Raw genomic sequence first — 21,218 nt, forward strand, 5'->3', positions numbered from 1 at the left:
GACTCCAGGAGTGTCGAAACGCGTAATGCTGCAAGGTTTTGGCTGCTTGCTTCGAATAAAAACTTTGTTTTACCTGTTTTCCAAATGTTGGGCGTTTTATCATGCTAAGGAAGTGGAAGGTTTTCTTTGATGGAATATTAGGCGGTGACGTTGTCAAAAAAGCCCTGACCCGCCAGGATGGGTGCTCTCTTCATCGCAGCTCTTTTGGATGTATAATACGAAGATGCCCGCCGGCTGCAAACATGATGGACTATTAAATTTGTTCTGTGGCACCACCACTGAAACGGGAGGCTCCACCACCGTCTCTAAGGGAAGTCTGCTGTCCGAAGATTTCTAGAAAATTATGTGGCAGCCAGGGTTTGTGAGGGTTGATATTCCCCTACGTGGCGGAAAAAAGGTAAGAAACATTAACTAGCAGCCTGGCAGGTAATGAAAGTTAAAAAGTTAAAACAACGGGACCCAACTCTGGCTGCTGTCACTCTGTCACATCCACAATATTGGTTGCCAACTGTGATTCGTTGTGTCATTTGTTAAACACACATTTTGCAAATTTATTGGCTAAGTGCCCTCTAAAGCCTATTATTGCCAGACAATTCTCAGTAGGTGGTTTATGGTTGTGAGTACCATGAATAATTATATTTCTCATATGATGGCTGAGTGCCAACTTATTATTATTACAATTTGTATAATCCTGATAGTAGGAAGACAAGTACTTTGATCTCTGTCTTAATGTGGAGGGGTCCTTATACAATTAAATGTGTACATATAATTCTTTATCCACGTTTAATCCATAAGGTTGTTTTGTCTGGAACTGTATTATCAGTCTGGATTCGAGGCGTCTGAGTTTTGTTGTTCTGTCCCCGCCCCTGCCATTTGCCAGTACTGTTGCAATGCCCCAGTATTTCAAGTGTTGCCAACTGTATCCAGAATGAATAGTCATATGTTTGGTCATAGCATAGTTATTGTCATTGTTTTGTATTGCTCGAATGTGTTCCAAGATTTGTTTTTTTTAATTGGCAAATGGTATTGCCAATATATCTTTGGAAACAATTACATTCCAGCATATAAACTGCATATGTTGAGTCACAACTGATTCTCTTGTTGATGAAGAATTTGCGTCCCTTAAAATCCACCATTTCTCTAGTATTTTTTCCAATGTGACAAGCTTTATATTTCTCACACTTATTAAAGGCTTCTTGATGTTTCTGTAGCCATGACTTAGGCTGTGGTTAAGTGAAATGGCTATGCACCAATTTGTCATTCAGTGATGGTGCTTGTCTGTAGGTTATCATAGGTCGATTGCCCAAGTTACATCCAATATCTGGATCTTTCATAAGAATGTTCCAATGTAGGTTCATGATCTTTATGATTTCCTGATTTTCTTTGCTATTTGTTAAGATAAGTCTGATTTCAAGGTTTGTGTCAGCTATCTCATTGGTCTTTTTGTTCTTAATCTTATGTAGTAGAATCTGCTCCTGAGTCATCTTCTCTGCTTTTCTTTTTCCTTCATTGATGTATGCTGGTTTGTATCCTCTATTGAAAAACTTGAGTTCTGTTTCTGTTGTTTTGCTGATTAATTCCCTTTAATCTGAGCAGTTGCATTTCATTCTTAGAAACTCCCCATACGGTATACTCTTTATTAGGAATTCCGGATGGAAGCTGGATCCGTGTAGAATGCTGTTTGTTGCAGTCATCTTGATTGTTCCTTGTTCTATATACACTTGTATATCTTAGAATTGGATCATTTCTGTGCTGGTATTACAAGTGAAACTCAGACCTCTATCATTGTTATTCATCAGGTTGAAATACTGGGTAAAGTCTTCAGATGTACCGTTCCATATTATGAATAGGCCATGTGAAAGTATGAAATATTATGTAATAACTCTAAATTCCTACCATTGTTGGTTTCAACAAATGTTTAAAATTTAGGTTAATGGATGTATTGGTTTTTCTTTGTGTGTTTTTAGTAAGCTATATTTATTATATATATTTATTCTTCCAGCCTTGAAAAAGTCTTAGTAAAAGACGAAACACGTGTCGGCTAGATCGTGTGCTGGGATTTCTGTTTTAACAATAAAGATGACAATCAACTGTAAGTGAAGGGGTTTGGATCCTTTGACAATGGAGACTATTGATTGATGGAATTGATCTTTCCTATGTGTACTGACGAGCGCATGTTAATTTGGATGCAGTGATCAACCTACATTAATGTTGGACTGAAAACTTTTTATACAAGGGTGGGCTGTTCAGGCTCTTTCTGATTTTCAATGTATGCATGTTTTTTAATATGCTGGTGATGTCTCTAGGTAGTAGATGTCAATATTTGCCTTGAGCACCCCGATTTAATTGTGAACAATTTAAACTATACCCCGAAAGATAACTTGCTCTAACTAATAATTTTGTGTTATATTCTGGTGTGCGGTTATTCCTTTGTAAGGAACACTACTACCTACTTGTTATATATATTGATGACATTCCTGTTGGGACCTCGAGCCCATAACAGGCAGAGCTTTCTTGTGGCTAATGCCTCTCTCTATCTACCTGGTATGTGGTGTTAGGGCCAGAACTGCAGCTATGGAACTCGGGAACCAGGTTTGTGTTTCGGCATTGGCTCAACATCATGTGATTCTGGGCAAATCACTATGGGGCCGATTATGAGTTTGGCGCCCCTATGGACCACCAAACTCACAGTGGCTGTGCGACTACCACTGCATAGGCGGTCTGACAGCCGTATTATGAGCAGTCAGACCACCACATGACTGCTGCTACCTCCAGGCATCCGCAATCCCTGGTGGTCTTGCAGCGGTCTGTGGCCCGCAATATTCTAATCCTATGAGTAGGCACCAATCTTCTATGACTTTTTTTCCACCTGTACTTATTTTTTTATCAAATTAAGAATTAGCTAGTTTGTTGTATACTAATACAAAAATGATGCCAAGCTGCACAACTCCAACTTGCTTGTGGTGCTATCATCATCGCAATGGTGCAATGATTCACTGCTGTAAAACATTACGTAAAAAAAGGCGCATGGTGCTGAGATCTTGAAATTCAGTGATGTTGCCAACTAGGGCTCATCCTACTAAGCAACTCTGGTACTTCATATTTATAATCCAACAATACTCCATAACACCATAATGCAGCTGTTTGTGTTAGTGCACCATTTTAATTCAGTATTAGATGCTCCCCAGCACCCTATAGCAACTATTTGTAGTACTGCATCACTGTTCATCCAGTACTGTTTATGCTATAGATTTTCCTTTTGGTATACCGAATCACTGCCCAACATACTTGGCATGAAAAAGAAGTAGCAAAACTAATCAGAGGGTCACTGAGAAGACACAGAAGGGTGGGAGAGTCTTGGATGACAAAAAGATTATTTGTAGGGCACCACTTAAAAAAATAGTATTGTGCCTCTTGAGCGAACAAACAAATCTCATATTGAAAAAACAAACCATTTCACTAACTTCATCTGTTACTCTAATTCACCAGCCACCACTCTAGTAACTTAGTGAACATGTGCACACTCATATACCTAACGTACTGAGGAAATATAAGCGTGACACTAAAGAGTATATACTCCGGTGGTTCCATCCAAAATATGAGTAGCACTTTTATCAAGCAGTAGTTAAAAGGGAACAACCCAAACACCAGTTTGTGCATTTTTTTTTCATCAAATGAGCACCAGATGAAAATCTGGCGGACAATTAATATCACTTCTAGCTACACTTAAAAATAGCATAAATTGCCTCAAATGCTCCAAATGCGATGACCGGTACTTGATTGGAAAACCAACTGCTTTATACTGATTGTTAAACATCCTGCACATGTTTCCACAGTGCCAAAGATTGTTTCTAGCTGTCCATCTGAACTCATCAGATGTGTACAGTATCACAGGCTGTTACTGCAGGTATCTGTAAACTCAGCAATGGTTGCATTACCACTGTTTGTCACTAGATGTCCTTCATCAGAAAGACTGCAGTACCAATGATCTTTACTAAATATTCCTGTGAAGTCAGCAGACGACCATGAGGGAAAATTAAATAAATAATACATTTTCCCTTGTCATCTGTCGAAATCCCCCCCACACCGGCTCCACTGCTCTTACCTGCACGGGACCCTGCTGGTGTTGTACATAGGCTTGTGCCATTAATATATTATACGTTACATTGTTTTAAATCTTCCGCTTGATGTTCAATTATCATCTTTAGCTAAGGTACCCTAATATCCTAGGGGTAATCATTTATGCAAATTGAAAAAAAAAATCTCCATAATACCTAGGGAGACATGCTCACTCCTGGTCTTTACGGACATGGCCTCCAGTCATGAACCTGCTCCTAAAATCTTTATTTCAGGTGTATTAGTCTACTTAGTTCAATAGAAGCAAAATAAGTCTAACGGACCCATAATGCATTAGGCTATCAAGCAAATGGTCATAATGACCTGGCTGTAGGTGGTCAGACTGCTTATAGCTTCAACATTTTCACTGATGACTGTGGAGACCATGCATTTCTTCAAAACTGAGATGCAAAGGCATTTTCTCCTTTTTACTGTGCCTTTAGGTTTCTCACTTCTTCTCAATAAATCATCGTATGTCCCTTTCCAGCAACTTAGGACTTTCTTGTGTCTTTTTCCACATCTCCAAGGATTTGCTATCAATCTGCTTCAGCTCCCTCATGCACCCCAGTTATGGCTAACAAAAGTTTTAGTAAGGACGTAAAATGATTTGCATAACACCAGCCTATTAATAAATATTTGAAATGTAAATCGTTAGCTGTTCCTTTATATTGCACAAAAGCTCATTTTATGAACGACACAAATTACTCTTCTTTACATACTGCTTACCAAACAGATATAATAATACAAAGTGACACTCATATTTTTCCATGTAACTTCGTTAGGCAAAAAAGTGAGAACATCTTTCAGTCTGTAGTTATGGCTTTAAGACAAAGGGGCCGAAGTCCGCCCACCACCCTAGCGGTGCTGGGACCGGCCGCCAGTGGTGCGGCAGTCCCGCACCTGCAATTAGGATGCCACCGCCACCGTGGCATCCTCCATTCCCAGCATTGTGGCGGGCAGTGCTCACAGCACCGCCCGCCACAATGCTGGGAATGCACTGTGTGCATTGTCATGCACAAGGTGACAGGCACCGTGAGATGCCTGCCACCATGTCCATGACAATGATGTGCACCCCCCAATACCCTGGGGGCCCGCAACGGGCCCCCGACAGCAGACTCCGCATGGCTTTCCATGGCGGGGTCTCCGCCATAGAAAGCCATGCACCGCTGCCCATGCTAATATGGATGGCGGTGTCTAGCAGACACCGCCACCATATATAGCCCCTTTTCCGCCCGGTCGACTGGTCGACAGGCGGAAAACCGGCAGACAGTCTTTCCGTCCGCCGGGGTCCCTCCCGCCATACTAATATGGCGGGGGGAAATGGGTGGCGGGGAAGGATGTAGGGCGGATCGCCATCGACCCCAAATTTTTAAAAAGCCTTCATCACTTCAATTAATGTAATTTTTCGAAGATTAATATTCCTTAATTTTCTCAGAGAATGATTAGGTACTTGATCGGTGATGATTTATATTCATATTAAAAGTGCTTGGGCATCTTAGTTTGGCATAACCAGTGTTTAAGCCATGATACAGATGCCTGCAAGGACACACTCCTATTCTAATACTTCATAGTTAACTTTTAAATGACATAGCACAAACTGAAGTCATGTCTTACAATGAATAAAGTTTACATTTTTCACAATTAAGCAACATTGACGGTGTTAATTATTTCAGTACCCCAATCTAAACCAATATAGGTGAAGTAGTTCTGTTAGCAGAAACTGAAAAGCCATCACACTCTCTATTATCTAATCATATCATGTCTTCCTTACCAGACTAAGGTATCCTGCAAACCATGACTGCAACACCAAAGATGAAGGAACACACCTAGGGCTAGATTTACTAACATTTTAGGCAATGCATCATGGGAACTTGCTGTGCTGCATAGCTTTAAATGGAGAGAGCACACATGCACCATATCTACTAAGGTTTGCAGCACTTCTGCTGCCTCCACTGTATGCTGACAAGAGCCAATGAAGACACCCTTGCACAACGGTGCTAGGGTACCTGCATTGCAGGCAGGGCTATTTTTGTGCACGAAGAGGTCCCTTCCTGAGCAAAAACAATCCTTAGAAGCCTATTCGTATTTTTGTATGTGCTGCAGCACAGATGGAAAGATGAAATACCTTGTTGCGCCTCTCTGCGGTAGGTGCACCATTTTGGTGCAGTCCCAGTTTTACCGCCCTATAGCTAAATCAGGGATTGCATCTGATTCCATGGGTGGATGTATGGGAATGCAAATGTTTCAACCACGGAACGCCTAACAAATTGAAATGTAACACAACCTAGCTTGAGCCGCTGCGTTGCCCTACATTTCTTTGCAAAGCCATGCAAGGCGGAGCAAACCACCCCTTGCGTGGCTTTGTATATCCCATTTAGTACTAGCACTGCCTCGCAACAACTTCTGTCAATATAAGTCATTAGCAAATTTGGGCCTTAGGCTCTTATTGCGAGTTGGCCGAAGTGGAATATTGTGGAAGGGGGTCCTGCCGTGCCCAATTCTGAGTGGCTTATCGTTCCAGCACCAAAGCTACCAGGTGCAAGAATACTGGGCCCAAATTTACTCGGTGTGGAAACACACCCCTGGGTGTCTGGGGCAGGTAGAAGGCACAGGTGCACCTTGACCTGTTCCAACAGCACTGGAGAAGCATGCAACACACCCCTTCAACAGCCCATAAGCCTGACCTGTCTCCTGGCACTCTCCCCACATGGCAGTCACCTGACAGTAAACCGATGTGGGCTCCCGTTCACATTTACCAGCTGCTCGGACAAAGTGGTTAGCATAAGCATGGATTCCTCAGGATGCCTTAAAACCTGAGATTTGTTACTCAGTAACCCCTGATCTCTGTGGTTATTCCCCATTCCCACGACTTTAGCTTGTAACTCCCACAAATAGTGTTTAGGTTCAATCCAGCATAGGTATCTCCGGTCCTGGTATCTGCCATCCTTATTTCCAGGCATGCCAGAAGGAGGTCTGTAATAACCATGCTATGTTGGTGATAAAATGCTAGTCCTGGGCTTATTCTAATGTATATTACAGTTTAATCAAACAATGGTGATCCAAAGTCCGTCTCTATATTTTGTTCCTATTGATGACATGAGGTCGGCGTGCAACTAAAGCCTCTGTGGCAGGCCGAAAAAAGATATAACAGTTCACCTCGGAGCTTTTAAAGCTCATAAAAGAAGTCAGCGCCCTTTCTTTGTAGGGCTGCAGAAATCCATGGTGATTTGCAATATCCTGGAAATTTAGGAGGGGTGCTCTTATTCACATAATATAGGAATTAATGGCAAACTGTGCGTATATCAAATAAGCAACAATGATTGTGTGTTCAAGAATAAAAAGGCATTCTATTAGTTAGAATCAATAAATGAGAATAGAAAATGCTGCAGGACTATTTTATATGCTGAAAGTCAGGGCAAATTGTTGCCTTTTACTGTTCGGACCTGTCTGTGTTGTTTGGTAAATATGCCCTGCGAGCTGTCGTGAGTGGCTTAGCGTATGTTGTAAATCCAGTCACCCTCGCTATTCTTTGCATGTTCCAGATGCACAATAAATGAATGTTAGATTGCTTGTGGGCTGTTTTTAAAGCTCCAAACACCATGTTTCTGTCAAGCTTAAAGGTTGTGCTGAGCAAAAGTGAAAAAGCACTGCACTTTGCGCAAGGTTCAGCTTCCATGGGCCCTCTTCAGAAGATGTGTGTTCTTTCCATGCAACAAGTGTAATTCACATTATTAACACTAGAGTACGACATCCACAATGGCACTGTGGCCCTGAATATATATCAGGCTGTTACCATATGGAATTCCACTCCACCTATTTCTGAGTAAGTTTGTGCTTCCAGACCCGGTTTTCCTTCCAAAAATATCGCATAACTGTGACTGCAGAAGCAGCCACGCCTGTTTCCCCGTTTATAGATTGTGCTGTGCTTTTGAAATCTATTGTATTTAATATCAATCTTAAAAGGGGCTTATATCCTGCCTCCTGGCTTTCTTTGCTTTTCATTGGTTCCCGTGCTTGCCACTTATTTTTCCTCATTTCTATTGGCTTGCAGCATACTGTTTCCTGTATTTCCCAATGCTTATCCGTTTCCGGGCAACCAAGTACTGTTTCCATCCATTTTTGTGGAACTAATTTTTTTAAGGTTATGCATGCACAGCGCTTTTTTTTCTCTGTCAGCTGATCAGTTGTTCTTTGTAATTGTCATCTCACCTTAACATGGTCATCATGAGCACCAGCTATGTTAAATGCATAGGCATAATCAGCATTTACCCACTCAAATGCATCAGGACCAGGCACTTATTTACATTGCAATGAGCTCTCCAAAGTCCCTCGAGGCACAAGCAGGCACACACTCGCATGCATCAGAGGCCGGTACTTGTTTACATTACAGTGCGCACTCCACAGTCTCCCTGGGGTACAAGCGGGTGCTCACTCGAGTGCATCAGAGGCTGGGGCTTGTTTTCATTACTGGCGTGATGATATCGCTATCATCTGCTGGGTGTCCATTTTTGGCATTGGCACTGTGTGCCTGCACTGCTGCTGCCCATTCACTGCCCCTGCCATGCCCCCCTCCTGCTCGACAGGATGAGGGGTAGGTTGGCAATCCCAATGAGCACCGACAACTGACCATCGATATGCCAGTGAGCGCCCGTTCTGGCCCATATGATTGGGGCCCCTAGACTTTGTGAGTCGTCTCTCCCATAAGGTATACCTTATCTATAAAACTGATTTAAGGTATGGTAGTATCTACATGCATACATTTACCATCTCTACATGAGTAGATAAGGATTTTTTGTTCTGATGAAATGCCATGATTTTTTGGACAATAAGAGGCATGAAACATGTTGATCCCCATTTTTTCATAAACATTAACTAGGGCTGGAGTGGATCATTACCTCCACCTCGCCTTTTTTTTTTTTTCAATGATAACAAAGGAACCCGGTGAATAAATATATATTTTTGTAAGCATACCCTTTCTCCACCTCTACATCTCCACCACACCTCACACTTTCCACTGGCAAAAAGAAAAGAACTCTGGCAAAGAGCCCTCTTCTGGGGACCAGTGGGCATTGCAGCACTGGCCCAATGAGGAGCTGTCCGACGATGAACCATGACACCCCTTGGGGTGTGTGGCCGCCCTTGTTCCTAAAAGTAGCACCCCCCTCCTGGTAGACCTAGACCCCTCTTTAGGAACTGCATGCTTTTTGTCTTGTAAACCTGACACATGGGCACGTATGCTGGACCTTTTTCTAGCCGCAGTTCCCCCAGTTTGTAGTTGATTCTCTGCTCATGCCATGCTGCTTACCTGCCACTGCCCTACCACTGTCCTCAGCTGTGCTTCCTGCTCTATAATTTACACTTCCGCTGCTGCCCCACCATACTAATAGGCAGCAGTGCCAGGTAAAAGGGTCATGAACGCGGCCCGGGACTGAGAGGACTCCGAGCACACACAGGTACCATGCGGTATCGGTGTCCACCGTGAACAGCTGCTACCAGTGCACTTCTACCTGCTAGGTCATCTATTGAGGCTCATAGAAGCGCTATTCACTCTTGTATGGTGCATGTTGTAACTCAAATAATAAATACATTAATACTTTATTTGTTCATTTGAGTGCCACTAAAGGGCTTTGGCCTGTGATTCACTGTACAACTGGTATTCTTCAGGAAACATTTTTCCATCTCTTGCTTTCTTTGAAGGGCCTTTGCGGCAGTAGCAATTTCCTGCAACACTTTGGTGGTGACATCTCGGATGATAGGTGTCAAGATGCCTTCCTCAGTTGCCACAGTGACAGAGATGTCAATGGAGTGCAGCTGCGGGGGTCCCTCTTCATCCCAAGTCACATTCACCGTAGGCATTTGTTTAAGTGTTGCGGCCGTCACTTTGATGATGAAATCATTCACTGAAATCTTGATATCCTATTTTGACAGTTCCTTCCATAGCTTTAGCACCACTCTCAGGTCACAATCAGCGGTTGCATATGTGTTAGGGATTGTGCTTTTAGATTCAGTTAATCTTTTGGCAATGACTCTGCGAATGTTGCTGGCAGGGATTTCTGAAAAACTACCCACTGCTGGATGCAGTCCTAGTACAGACAGTGGTGACACCAGAGGCCAAAACAATTAAAACATTAAAAAATTAACCAGTAAAGAGACACAATATTAAAACCAACCAATAACATTAAACAAACAATTAAATAAACCCTATATAAACCAACAAAGCTTACTCTTAGTTTACACCTCAAACTAAAAAGAACAAAGAAGGCGAAACTCTACTGGATTGCTGCCAGAAGCAAGAACTTCATCAAGCCAAAACCTGTATCTATTTGCTTTAAGTAAGTAAATTAACATTTATAAAATAACGATTAAGCTAATATTGTAAAAATATTCACTTTCGTACTCAAATGACTAATTTATATATTTTTCCTATTTATATTTCCACTAGAGATAAATCAAAATACAACAATAAAATAACAGAGAACATCCTAAAACCATCGACCTAATAAAGTAAGTATTGTTCAAAACGCAGTTATGGAACCTGTAAAACATCCTTCCAAACTCAAAATCCATCCCAAACACCCAACCCAACCCATGTACAAAATGTATTAAATAAATATTAATGTCTGTTTTACATTTTTTAAAGGAGAACCAACTACTTAAAAATCTTCAACAAAGAAACAATTCAAGCCACCATTTATAAACATCTAAAGGCGAACTTTGTAAGTAAATTGTGATGGGACCTTCAAAACCTGTCCCAAACCATTCTTCCAACTATATACTATCCATGGCCTGCATCAAAATACTAACATTCTCTTTATTTAAGCCTTGCTGCCCAATAAACATGATTCAACATATATAGAAATCCTAAATAAAATAAAACAAGAGATAAATAATTATTTTCCTGAGAAAATAATTATAGATTTTGAACAAGCTATGATAAACGCTATACTCAAAACATACCCACATACATCAATCCAAGGATGCTACTTTCATTTCAATCAGTGCCTATGGAGACACTTACAAAAATCCACACTAAGGGCCCTATTACGATGGCGGGTGGACTTTGTCCGCCCACCACCGTAATGTAAAATGGGACCAACTGCCAGAGGTGAGGCAGTCCCACGAGGCCAATTAGGATGCACCCACCACACTAGCTGGCGCATTCTTGACTTTACCATTGAGGTGGGCGGTGCTGTAAACAGCACCCGCCACAATGTTAAAGAGGCATGTCGTGCATTGCCATGCACAACATGTCAGGCACTGCACGGTGCCTACCACCTTGTGTATGGCAATGGTGCCCCCCAAGTGCAGCCCCCACCTCCCAGGGGGCCCATAACGGGCCCCAATGCAATTTCTGCCGGGCTTTCAGGCCTCAAAAAATGCACATCATAATATGGATGGTGGGGCCTGCTCGGCACCGCCACCATATTGTGCCCCAGATCCGCATGGCAGGAAATCGTAATGATTGCCTGCTAGCTGAAAAGCGGTGGACGGTCTTTCTGTCCACCACGGTACCCCACGCCATATTAATATGGTAAATCAGGTACAGATTGCGGGCGGATCGCCACCGCCAGGCCGACGGTGGCGATCCACCCGCCATCATAATAGGCCCCTAAGTGTAGAGTATGCAACAAACACTGCATTTGCATACCATATTAAAAAACATATTGCATTAGCCTATGTGCCAGTAACTGATGTTGCTGAACATTTCAACATTTTGCTAGAAAGCCCTTTTTACCAACAACATAAGCAAAAATTAAGTCCCCTCCTAGACTACTTTGAAGACAACTGGGTGGGAAGACTTCATAGATCAGACCATAGGAGACAACCCAAATTTCAAATTCCCTGGTAGAATGTCTATCTTACTACAGTTAGCCAAGAAGCCAAAACCAATACCGCTGTTGAAGGATGGCATAATGCTTTCCAATGAACAACAGGACGAGACACACCTACACTACACAAACTAATAATCTCCTTACAAAAAGAACAGATCTATCAGGAACTCAGAATAGAGAAATCTGTCACACAACTAAAACCTAAACTATCTAAACAAACTAAACAAATGTACCAATACCTTCAACAGGAAGTTCAACTATACCCTACTACAAGAGGCCTAGAATACTTGGGAATGATAGCCAAAAGCCTACTCTAATATCTCCGAACAAAGTAAATGCATTATACGTATAATTTATTTTATAGCAACATATACAAAACATTTTTATTTCCTCACAAAATTAATTACTTTGTCCAATATATTTTTATTAATAAATATTAATATATATAGACACATTAAGTATGTGAGAAAATAAAAAAACAACAATAAAATATAACATTATTTCCCGCCCACAATTAAAAATATTTTTAAAACGTACTGTTTCCGTTGTTGTAGACTCAAAATTCCACTACTTCTAAATTAATCCATGTTGTTGATAATTCAAAATCCATAAAAAGATTCCCCCAAAAAATGTAATTATAAAACTATACCAAAAATAAAACCTCCGTCGATAAATCCACAATCCAGAAACCACCAAAAAACCCAAAAATTTGTTTAAAAAAAGAAATGCTCCATGAAACCCGAACAATTAAGAAAGTGTAAATAATTATTAGGTATTAAAACTAATATACACTTCCTTAATTAAAAAAACGCTATCTTCCGGCACCCGCAACTTTAAAAAAAAAACAACTTAGAAAACAAAAACACAAATGTATACATTATATACCTAATAACATTATTACCAACATTATAAACACAATAGTAACACATATACGAGTCTATGTTAACATTTCTAACTAGGTCTCAAAAATGTAAAACTAGATAAACAGTTGATACCTAACTAACGCATAAAAAATGTCATAACATCACAAACCTAACTCAGAAAACGCCAAATACATTACAACTACCTTCAAAATATATTAAAAACATAGTTCAAATAGCGAAAATTATTCTTAGTTTGCTCGACATGAAGCAGCTCCCAACCGCAAGCTTTTCCCCTTCCAAAAGTCTCAAAACAACAGCAAGCGGTTACAAAATGCAAAGCCCAAACAAATATGGCAGCTTTAAACATATAAAATAAAACCAATTTATTTTATAAAATGTTATATTGACTTATCTTTTTTTATTGTATTTAATTTAAATACTACAAATTACAAATGTTTTTTTAAATGCATTATACTATTTTTAAACATTGTAAAATTATAATAATAAATATTATAACACATATAATATTTGATATCATAATCCCATACAATCACAAGATACAAAAAAACATATATTTAAAATCGTACAAATATTGTTATGTGCAACAAACTTCATACTTTCTTCAAAAAATTAACAATATGAAAACGATGTAATAATTATTAATATTAATATATGATATATTAATAATAATAATTACAATGTATAATATTTTTGTATATCAATGAAACTATGTTTATTTTTCACAACTGTATTAAAAAATGTTTAAACTTTCATTGTATTGAAATGTTAACAATATATGTAACAAATTAAAAAATGTTAATAATACAAAACAATGATCAACAATTGTTTAAAAAGTATATTATTATACACAAATTTGTAAATACATTTATTAATGTAATACAATAAAATTGTTTCATTATTGCACCAAAAACTACAAATAAACAAACTGTTTTATTGTTTCTCAAATAAATATTATTTCTTATATTTATATATGTTTCTATATGTAATACAACATTGTCTTTACATTTACATACTAAATAGTTTTGAAAATATATGTTAAAGAAATAAAAATGTCTAATTTATTATCTACCATCTCATTTGTATTAAATTCAAAGTTTCATAATAAATATATTCATATTAATTATACTGTATTAAATAATATGTTATGATATAATATATATACAAAATGTATGATCTTCCTACGCAAATATATTTTATTTATATGTTCATTCTACCTTAAACTGTTTTAATATTGTTATAAATATTCTTAAGTTAAATTTTTGCTAAATTACTTTTCCAACTCCACTTTACATAAACACAATATACATGCTAAACACTAAAGTTAATGAATATACTATTCCCACTCCAGTCAGTATTAAATTAGAGTAGGTGCTGGACACTAAACTTAATTAATTTGCTGTTGCCACTCCAGTCAGTATTAAATGAGGGTAGGTACTGGACACTAAACTTAATTATTTAACTATTCCCACTCCAGTCAATATTAAAAATGAGTAGGTGCTGGACACTAAACTTAATTAGTTTACTAATCCCACTCCAGTCTGTATTAAATTAGGGTAGGTGCGGGACACCAAACTTAATTAATTTACTATTCCCACTCTATTCAGTATTAAATTGGGGTAGGTGCTGGACACTAAACTTAATTAATTTACTATTCCCACTCCAGTCAGTATTAAATTAGGGTAGGTGCTGGACACTAAACTTAATTAATTTACTATTCCCACTCCAGTCAATATTTAATTTGGGTAGGTGCTGGACACTAAACTTAATTAATGTACTATTCCCACTTCAATCTGTATTAAATTAGAGTAGGTGCTGGAAAATAAACTTAATTAATTTACTATTCCCACTCCTGTCAGTATTAAATTGAGGTAGGTGCTGGGCACTAAACTTAATTAATTTACTATTCCCTCTCCAGTCAGTATTAAATTAGGGTAGGTGCTGGACACTAAACTTGATTAATTTACTATTCCCACTCCAGTCAGTATTAAATTGGGATAGGTGCTGGACACTAAACTTAATTAATTTACTATTCCCACTCCAGTCAGTATTAAATTGGGATAGGTGCTGGACACTAAACTTAATTAATTTACTAATCCCACTCCAGTCAATATTAAATTTGGGTAGGTGCTGGACACTAAACTTAATTCATGTACTATGCCCACTCCAGTCACTATTGAATTTGGGTAGGTGCTGGACACCAAACTTAATTAATTTACTATTCCCACTCCAGTCTGTATTAAATTAGGGTAGGTGCTGGACACTTAACTTGATTAATTTACTATTCCCACTCCAGTCAGTATTAAATTGGGATAGGTGCAGGACACTAAACTTAATTAATTTACTATTCCCACTCCAGTCAGTATTACATTGGGGTAGGTTCAGGACACTAAACTTAATTCATGTACTATTCCCACTCCAGTCAGTATTAAATTGGGGTAGGTGCTGGACACTAAACTTAATTAATTTACTATTTCCACTCCAGTCAATATTAAATTGGGGTAGGTGCTGGACACTAAACGTAATTCATTTACTATTCCCACTCCAGTCAATATTAAATTAGGGTAGATGCTGGACACTAAACTTAATTAATTTACTATTCCCACTCCAGTCACTATTACATTTGGATAGGTGCTGGACACTAAAGCTAATTCATTTACTATTCCCACTCCAGTCTGTATTAAATTAGGGTAGGTGCTGGACACTAAACTTAATTAATTTACTATTCCCACTCCAGTCAGTATTAAATTGGGGTAGGTACTGGACACTAAACTTAATTAATTTACTATTCCAACTCCAGTCAATATGAAATTGTGGTAGGTGCTGGACACTAAACTTAATTAATTTACTATTCCCACCCCAGTCAATATTAAATTAGGGTAGGTGCTGGACACTAAACTTAATTCATTTACTATTCCCACTCCAGTCTGTATTAAATTGGGATAGGTGCTGGACACTAAACTTAATTAATTTACTATTCCCACTCCAGTCAGTATTAAATTGGGATAGGTGCTGGACACTAAACTTAATTAATGTACTAATCCCACTCCAGTCAATATTAAATTTGGGTAGGTGCTGGACACTAAACTTGATTAATTTACTATTCCCACTCCAGTCAGTATTAAATTGGGATAGGTGCTGGACACTAAACTTAATTAATTTACTATTCCCACTCCAGTCAGTATTAAATTGGGATAGGTGCTGGACACTAAACTTAATTAATTTACTAATCCCACTCCAGTCAATATTAAATTTGGGTAGGTGCTGGACACTAAACTTAATTCATGTACTATTCCCACTCCAGTCACTATTGAATTTGGGTAGGTGCTGGACACCAAACTTAATTAATTTACTATTCCCACTCCAGTCTGTATTAAATTAGGGTAGGTGCTGGACACTTAACTTGATTAATTTACTATTCCCACTCCAGTCAGTATTAAATTGGGATAGGTGCAGGACACTAAACTTAATTAATTTACTATTCCCACTCCAGTCAGTATTACATTGGGGTAGGTTCAGGACACTAAACTTAATTCATGTACTATTCCCACTCCAGTCAGTATTAAATTGGGGTAGGTGCTGGACACTAAACTTAATTAATTTACTATTTCCACTCCAGTCAATATTAAATTGGGGTAGGTGCTGGACACTAAACGTAATTCATTTACTATTCCCACTCCAGTCAATATTAAATTAGGGTAGATGCTGGACACTAAACTTAATTAATTTACTATTCCCACTCCAGTCACTATTACATTTGGATAGGTGCTGGACACTAAAGCTAATTCATTTACTATTCCCACTCCAGTCTGTATTAAATTAGGGTAGGTGCTGGACACTAAACTTAATTAATTTACTATTCCCACTCCAGTCAGTATTAAATTGGGGTAGGTACTGGACACTAAACTTAATTAATTTACTATTCCAACTCCAGTCAATATGAAATTGTGGTAGGTGCTGGACACTAAACTTAATTAATTTACTATTCCCACCCCAGTCAATATTAAATTAGGGTAGGTGCTGGACACTAAACTTAATTCATTTACTATTCCCACTCCAGTCTGTATTAAATTAGGGTCGGTCTGGACACTAAAGTTAATAAATTTACTATTCCCACTCCAAACACTATTAAATTAGGAAACATGCTGGAGAGTAACCATATGTTAGATTATAATATTTATTTTAAAAACACTCACCTTATTTAACAACTATAAAATGTACTTCCCAATACAAGAGGAGAAGAGTTGGCCTAACGGCTAGGGCGGTCAACCTCGAATCGGGGGAACTGGGTTCGAGTCTCGGCAATGATGCTGAACATCCTGTGATTCTGGGCATATCACTTAATTTCCCCGTGCCTAACAAAAATTAACGTGTGTCCTCATGTAACGTAACTGATGCTATGTAAAGCGCTCTGATACCCAATTTGGGTCAAGTTCACGTTGCATAAAACTCTGCCAAAAAAAGTCATTAAAAAAACAACAATATTTTATAAAAATGATTTCTTATATTTGCAGTATTTTGTGTTCCTAATTTATATTTTTTTATTTAATTTACTTTTTTTAAACACTCCCTACCATTATCCCCTATAAACACATAACTACTCTCAAAATGAAATTTATTTAAAATTCTAAATTAAATTAAATTTAAATGTAATTTTTTTTTTTTTAAATATTATTTTAAATTTTTACAAAAATAAAAATACATTTTTTTAAAACACTTCTCACCCTTATCCCCTATTAACCCAACATCCCACTCCTAAAAATATATTTCAAAATTTAAATTTGAAATTAAAATGTATAATTTAACATTTTTTATTACATTTTGAAACAGTGTTTTAAAACACTCCCCACCCTTATCCTCTATAAAACAACATCCAGCTCATAAAAATATATTTCAAAATCCGAAATTTAAATTTGAGATTACAATTAATAATTTAACAATTTTTATTATATTTTAAACATTATTTTAAAACACTCCCCACCCTTATCCCCTATAAACCCAACATCTCACTCCTAAAAATATATTCCAAAATTGGAAATTTAAATTTCAAAATAAAATTTATAATTTATCAATTTATATTATATTTTTAAACATTTTTTTAATACGCTCCCCACCCTTATCCCCTATAAACCCAACATCCTACTTCTAAAAAATTATTTCTAAATTAGAATTATTATTAAATTAAAAATATTATTTTACAAAATTATATTACATTTTTAAACATTATTTTAATACACTCCCTACCCTTATCCCCTATAAACCCAACATCCCTCTCCTCAAAAATATGATACACGTTTTTAAAAAAAAACTTTATTTAAATAATATACTAGTGCAAACAAACTCTAAAAAACACAAAAATAATACTTTAACGATATTTTTACATAACTATATTTTTACACTCGATATAACATACTTTGGTATTTTTGACAATACTTAAAAACTATGTTTTTAACATCGATATACACAACATCAATATTTAATACAGTCTATATATTTAACTTGATATTTCTGTATATCGATATTTAAAACTCGATATTTAGGCTACTTACCGAAACTAATGGAGGCAGAGGCGCCTTTTCTGCAGCCTCTATCTGACCCATCTGTGACAGCAACTTGAGGGCATCCTTTTTGCTGATTATCCCTCGAGGGCCAGTGGGGACCACGCTGCTCCAATCAATTCCATATGTGTCCGGAATGTGTTGTGCAGCCAAGCTGAGGCAAACTCCTAGTTTTCCTAGGTGGCGTTCCACTTTCCCAACCAGTGTAACCTTTGGCTAGGTAGGTGGGGCCACATTTGCTGCATGTGGGGATAGTCCTCCCAAGTGCACTGGAATTTTAACCTGCTTCAAATCATCCCTTTCATTCACCAGAAAAGTGATCAGTGTCCCCCAGGCGTACATTTTTGCTACCTTCTTCCATTACAATTTTGGCAAGCACACCGTCATCTCTGGACTACATGGTTACCACTGCTTTGCCAGTTTCAATCTAATACAATGCATCACTAGCATTCACAACTTCACCTTCCTATTTTAACCACTTCACTTTGTTTCCACTTCACTTTGTTTCCTTCTTCCATCGTGGAAGAGAGGGCCAGCATGAACACTTTAAGGTGGAGAACGACTTGCAGTATCCTCCCGCTTCTCAGGAACCTGCAGGCGCCTTGGCAAAGGTGTGGAGCCGCAGACACCATTACATTCCATAACCCTGCTCTGCCCAGCCTGAGGGTTTGGGAGGCTAATAATCCACATTTATAAAGCACGAACATTCACCCGTAAGGGTCTCTAGGTGCTGGGGGCCGTCGGGAAGATTAAGCAAGCTATTGCCCAGAGTCACATGGTGCTGGGCTAATCTGCCGCCAGCGCCGGGGTTCGAACCGTGATCCCCAGATTCCGGAGTCAGTCGCCCTGGCCGCAGCACCACACTTCTTCCCCTGCTATCTTCCTGCTAAACACATGTTGGAACTCACTTATAGTGTACTGCACTACATACTGAATTTCATAATTGACTAAGCAAGTAATAGAACGTGCAAAACAGTCATTATGATTTTCAATTAAGTTTCAATTAATTTTTCATGGAATTAGATTTGTATGCAAAAAACATACAAAATGCCTGCTTACAAACGCAAATAGTCCTCTTTTGACTGGCCGAAAGCGAATTGTTTTTTTCACATTAGCTGCAAAATTGTGTGTCCTGCCAAACGAAAGTGTTTCCATCTGTCTGTGGGATATACAGCATCTACCCTGCTATCATCCTTTCCAAGCACCTCAGTGCTTTTGCCTATTACTTTTGCCCTGTCTCTCTATCCCTATACCTCATATATCCTAGCAGGCTCTTGAAACAACAAAAATATAGTAATTATCACATAGGCGAAACCTAATGCATTTAACAATGCTTGCTATTGATTGGCTTGACAGTGCAGGTGGCACCAGACAATTATGTCAGCATCACTAGGGAGGGACTTTGACTATGACCACATGTTGGGTGCCAGGACTACATGTTTTGATTGGACAGGAGTTGTGATTTTCCACAAAAAAAGTGCTTGTCCTCCACACATCTGTGATCATTTTGTTTATCCAGCTGTCTGAGCTTGAGCTTTCATGGGCACACATGAATTGTCATTCTATTAAAGTGTCTTTGATAATTAGATACTGTATGGTGTTTGTCTTTTTCTGACAGCAACACAGATGGAAGGAGAGTGACAGATGTATACAATTTAAATGTGTTTTATTGCGATTAGGTCAGAGAGTGAATGCAAGAATAAGTGAGTGAATTCCCGATTGGGCATATAAGTGTACAGATGAGTGGAAAAGTACATTTATAATGACCTATTGATTGTCTAAACCCATCAGTGACACGAGGCACTTTCATTAATAAGTCGACCTATTGTCATTGCCAACGCTTGCATTTTCTTGTAGAGAGAAGCACTCCTCCCCACACCATCCTCCCCCACCCTCTATGCCACCCAACGCAGACAGCATACCTTTACCACCTGCTTAGAGCAGGTCATATATGTATGTGTTATACCTGATGAAACTGGGTATTCCATGTGCTTGCACGACTCGTTGATTTGGCTTACCCCATGAAAATATTTACGTGCATTGCAAGATAATTTTTCTGCAATTCATGACCATTATGAAGACTTTTTTTCGCAAAGTTTTCAAGGCATTGTTAAATGTGTGAATAATTTTTCTCTACAAGATTGCCGTTTTCAAAATAAATTAATGGAAAAAGACATGGGGGCAGATTTACAAGCCCCTTGCGCAATTTTTGCGTCACTTTTCCCATGTTAAAAGTGACGCACAAGTGGCGCAAGGGGCTTGTAAATCTGCCCCATGGTTTTCACGCAAATGTGAAGAAAGCTTACAACTACACCATGTGCGATGTTGCATATTTTCCAATAATACTTCACGAATTTTCCAATTTAAAGGATACTTAAAGAGTCTAAAGCTCTTTGAGTTTGATTCCAATTTTACCCATGAGATCCTAAAACTTTTTTCGCATTTCAACTATCTTAAAGTGCAATTGATTTAACATTATCCAATAATTACTTGACCAATATATAGTGACTTGATGGGATTAGGGCTGCTTTACAGTTCTTATGCTAGTTGGTACATTTTGATGCAGTTGTGGTTCTCACACTTTTAGCAGACATCCGCTGTTGATTGTTCCTCTGGTGTAGGCCATTCTTTTGATGCTGGGCATAATATAAATCTCAGTCTAAGACTTACCTCCAGCTTCTTGGCAGCTGTCTCAATCCTAACAAGTCTCTCGAGTTAATAATTCCACACTGTCACACTCTCGGGGGCAATAACAATCAGAGGTTTGAAACCTCTAGCCAGACAAGTTTGAAGGCGCCCAGTGTGCTATATGAGAGCTGTCACCACCTATA

At 38.4% G+C, this 21,218-nt stretch overlaps 1 pseudogene; it reads right to left on the minus strand.

Moving 5' to 3' along the window:
- Nucleotides 1–9,733: 9,733 nt before the first annotated feature.
- LOC146812131 (pyruvate dehydrogenase protein X component, mitochondrial pseudogene) lies at nucleotides 9,734–19,094 on the minus strand (annotated as a pseudogene).
- Nucleotides 19,095–21,218: the final 2,124 nt, after the last annotated feature.

This window comes from Triturus cristatus, chromosome 7 (genome assembly GCF_964204655.1).
Source record: "Triturus cristatus chromosome 7, aTriCri1.1, whole genome shotgun sequence".
Taxonomy (NCBI): domain Eukaryota; kingdom Metazoa; phylum Chordata; class Amphibia; order Caudata; family Salamandridae; genus Triturus; species Triturus cristatus.